The 4,800-nt window shown below is 41.7% G+C and overlaps 1 non-coding gene across 1 annotated transcript; it reads right to left on the bottom strand.

The window, feature by feature from the left end:
- Window positions 1-3,056: 3,056 nt before the first annotated feature.
- Window positions 3,057-3,160, bottom strand: LOC117063163. Its single transcript, XR_004428777.1, has one exon. It is a non-coding gene; the product is annotated as a small nucleolar RNA U13 (small nucleolar RNA).
- Between the last annotated feature and the right edge of the window lie 1,640 nt (window positions 3,161-4,800).

Raw genomic sequence — 4,800 nt, 5'->3', positions numbered from 1 at the left:
TTCAAGTTTACTGTGGGCCAGTCACCATCTATTTTAGCACTTGTCTCCTTTGTCTTTTTTCTTTTTTCCTTTTCTTTTCTTTTTTTTTTTTTTGAGATGGAGTCTCGCTCTGTCGCCAGGCTGGAGTGCAGTGGTGCAATCTTGGCTCACTGCAACCTCCACTTCCTGGGTTCAAGCAATTCTCCTGCCTCAGCCTCCCAAGTAGCTGGGACTAGAGGTGCGTGCCACTACACCCAGCTAATTTTTGTATTTTTAGTAGAGACGGGGTTTCACCATGTTGGCCAGGATGGTCTCCATCTCTTGACCTCTAATGATCCACCTGCTTCGACTTCCCAAAATGCTGAGATTACAGGCGTGAGCCACCGTGCCTGGCAATTTGTCCTTTTTTAGCCACATATTCATAGTTGCATTATAATATGCTGGAATGAGTTTGGTAAACTTTCACTTTGTGCTTCAGTTCCTACCCTGTCTCTAGTGTATAAGACACGTGTGCAGCAAACACAGTTCTCATTGTGACACAAGGTTAAAACTGGAATATCACTAGTAACGATCAGTACTTTTCCCCCCAACTCTTCCCAGAGGCAAGATAACTATTAAGTCTCTTTTGAGGGCAGCCTGCTGGGCACTTATCAGGAAAATAAGGCAAGGAAGGTGAACTCTTTACAATCTTGAGTAGTGGTGGGAGAAGCGTTAGATGTGGCTGTCCCTGATGAGTATTTGATATACGAGACAGTAGGACCAGGCCAGCCAGGGAACAGAGTCAGTGGGAAACATGAGAAATTCTAGATTAGATGATACAAACTATGTGCAGGAGATAAAGACTGAACAGTCCTGCAATAAAGAATATAGAAGGTACATGGACACTCTTGTTACAGTGGTTTTGGTATTTATTGTATGGTAAAAATCTATGATTTTTTTTTTTTTTTTTTTTTTGAGATGGAGTCTTACTTTGTCGCCCAGGCTAGAGTACAGTGGCGTGATCTCAGCTCATTGCAACCTCTGCCTCCTGGGCTCAAGTAATTCTCCTCCCTCAGCCTCCCAAGTAGTTGGGACTACAGGTGTGTATCATGCCTGGCTAATTTTTTGTATTTTCAGTAGAGACAAGGATTTATCATGTTGGCCAGGCTGGTCTCAAATTCCTAACCTCCAGTGATCTGCCCACCTCAGCCTCCCAAAGTGATGGGATTATGATTCTTTATAAACAAAAATTTGTTTGGTTATACCCTTATACTGGTAATAAATTGTTTGACAAAAATGGGCTCAAAGGGCCAGGCGTGGTGACTCACACCGTAATCCCAGCACTTTGGGAGGCCGAGACGGGCGGATCACGAGGTCAGGAGGTCGAGACCATTCTGGCTAACACGGTGAAACCCCGTCTCTACTAAAAATGAAAAAAAAAAAAAAAATTAGCCGGGCGTGGTGGCGGGCGCCTGTAGTCCCAGCTACTCGGGAGGCTGAGGCAGGAGAATGGCCTGAACCCGGGAGATGGAGCTTGCAGTGAGCCGAGATTGTGCCATTGCCCTCCAGCCTGGGCGACGGAGCGAGACTCCGTATTAAAAAAAAAGAAAGAAAGAAAGAAAAAAAAAAGGCTCAAAAGGAATGGAAATAAAGTATATGTTTAAATAAATAATTTTAATTTCTCAAGAAAATACATGATGACTATATAACATTTGTGTGTCAATGTTTACCATCTTGTGGGACATGTGGTAATATTACCAACCACGTGAATACCAGAAAACAGTCCTGCTCAGAAGCCAAAGTGTCTCATTCCACAGACAGAAGTTATATACAGCATAAGACGGCTGTGCCTGGAGACAATGAATTTCCACATGCAGAAGGTGAGTTTTACATATCACTTCGTGAAACCTAACTTCATCAAGATCAAATGACGGTTCTAAATTAATATTTATCATTATACACATATATGTATGTATCTATACGTACATATAATGAGAAAGACATATATGTGTATATTTACCTATATATAAATGTAGAGAGAAATATCTGGAAGACTATATCTCAAGAGTGATTGTCTCTAGGAAAGGGACAATTCATACTTTTTTTTTTTTCAATTTTTTGTAGAGACAGGGTCTCACAATGTTGCCCCAGGCTGGTCTTAACTCCTGGTCTCAAGCAATCCTCCCACCTCAGCCTCCTAAAGTGCTGGGATTATAGGCATGAGCCACCAGGCCATATATTGTACTTCTTTGTCTTCATTTAGCTTGTCCATATTCTCTTACTCATTCCTTATACTTCTGTAATAACAAATAAAAATAGAAAAAAAATTTCACTTGGAGGGGGAAATGACTGAATTCATAATCTTTAGTAAACAACCTAGAGTTTATAAAACAGATAAGCATGAACTTATAAACCGGTCCATGCATTGTATTGATGGCCCCAATGAAAGGCTACCTGGCTTCACACTCTTTGCCTTGTAATTTTGTTGTGCCTTCCTCCTGTTACTGAACATTCCTCTGGGAACATACTCAGGCCAATGGAATGTTATCAGACATGAGACGAGCAGGGACTTGAAAAGCACCTGTGCATTTCTGCATGCTCACCAGTGCATCTCTGCCCCAGCATGATGGCTTGTCCCAGCTAGCCCACTGGAGGAAGGCAAAGACAGAAAAGCAGAGACCATCCTAGTCCCACAAGTTCCAGTCAGTCCCCAATACATGAGACAGCCCAGCCGAGATCAACTGCTGATTCCAGGTGCAGCAGCAAGTCCCATCTAGATAGGAAGAATGGCTCAGCTGCCATGGCCTTGGGAGCAATGAGAATGAGTCTTCAGTCACTTTGTTATCCATGTTGTTGGGTCAACAGAAAACTGATAATAAAGAATAGATAATATGCCGTGTGGAGAGGAGAAGAAAAGTACAAAAGAGACAAAAAAGAGAGAGAAGAACTGACATAAATGTTGCCACAGCATCCCCCTACATCACATCACCGGATATCCTGCCCAGTTCTCCATGGATAGGCCAGAGTATTTTGTACATTAGACTAAATCAATCTATAACACCTTTATGGGACTTTTCTTTTTTCCTTTTTTTTTTTCAGGTCAGCTGGGTAATGTGCTGAGGTCATAACAAGGTTTGAGTGTGGCACATCTCACACATGTGTGTGAATACCCAATCATTATGCCCATGAACTACAAAAGGATCTCTTTTTTTTAATCAATAGCTTTGTCGAGATATTCACATACCGGTTTACCTGTGTGAAGTGTACAATTCAACAGTTTTTTGTATATTCACAGAGTTGTGCAACCATCACCACAATCAATTCTGGAACGCTTGTATCACCTCAAAAAAAAATCCTGTACCCATTAGCAGTCTCTCTCATTTCCCTCCCACCCTCTCTGCCTCCTCAGCTTTAGGCAACCACTAACCTACTTTCTATCTCTATAGACTTACTTATTTTATTTTATTTTATTTTGAGATGGAGTCTCACTCTATTGCCCAGGCTGAAGTGCAGTGGTGTGATCTCAGCTCACTGCAACCTCCACCTCCCAGGTTCAAGTGATTCTCACACCTCAGCCTCCTGAGTAGCTGGAACTACAGGTGTTCACCACCACGCTTAGCTAATTTTTGTATTTTTAGTAGAGACAGGATTTTGCTATGTTGGCCAAGCTGGTCTCGAACTCCTGGCCTCAGGTGATCCTCCCACCTTGGCCTCCCAAAGTGCTGGGATTATAGGCATGAGCCACCACACCCAGCCTGATGTTTTATATTTTATGTGGTTCTTTGTTACTGGCGTCTTTTACTTAGCATAATGTAAATCTTTAGCATAATGCTTTAAAGATTCATCCATGTTGTAGCATGTATCAGTACTTAATTCTTTTTTATTGTGGAATACTATTGCATTGTATGAATAATCTATATTTTGTTTATCCATTCATCAGTTACGGTACATTTTGGTTGTTTCTACTTTTCAGCTACTGTGAATAATGCTGCTATGAACATTTGTGTATATGTTTTCTTTGCAGACATATGTTTTTATTCCTCTTGGGTATATCACTATGACTGGAATTCCTGCGTCATTTGGTGATACTGTTTAACCTTTTGAGAAACTGGCAAACTGTTTTCCACCAGTTGCACATTTTACATTTCTACCAGCATTGTATGAGAGTTCCAGTTTCTCCATATCTTTGTCAACACTTGTTATTGTCTGCTTTTTCAATTACAACTACCCTAATGGCTGTAAAGTAGTATCTCAATGTGGCTTTGGTATGCATTTCCCTAATAATCAATGATGTTTAGCATCTTTTCATGTGTTTATTGGCCATGTGTGTACCTTCTTTGCAGAAATACCTATTCAGCCCATGCTGGAGTGCAGTGTTGTAATCTTGTCTCACTGCAACCTCTGCCTCCCAGGGTCAAGTGATTCTCCTGCCTCATCCTTCTGAGTAGCTGGGATTACAGGTGCATACCACAACACTCAGCTGATTTTTGTATTTTTAGTAGACATGGGGTTTTGCCATGTTGGCCAGGCTGGTCTCGAACTCCTGAACTTAAGTGATCTGTCTGCCTCAGCCTCCCAAAGTGCTGGGATTACAGGCATGAGCCATTGCACCTGGCCAACATGGCATTACTTTAGAGGTCAGTCACAGAAACCCATCCAAGAAGCCTACCTGGGTTCAAGGGGAAAGGACACAGATGCCATCTCTTTATTGAGGTGGGGGGGTAGGGTTTTTGGAAGAGCACATAGGATTGAACATATTATTGCAACCAATTTTGAAAAATACAGTCTGCCGCAGGAAGTTTAATGTGACTTGTTGAATTAATGACAATTGTATACCATCAA

Source organism: Trachypithecus francoisi, unplaced genomic scaffold, assembly GCF_009764315.1.
Source record: "Trachypithecus francoisi isolate TF-2019V2 unplaced genomic scaffold, Tfra_2.0 Lachesis_group17, whole genome shotgun sequence".
NCBI classification, from domain to species: Eukaryota; Metazoa; Chordata; class Mammalia; order Primates; family Cercopithecidae; genus Trachypithecus; species Trachypithecus francoisi.
This window is presented reverse-complemented; position numbering and strand designations above follow the sequence as displayed.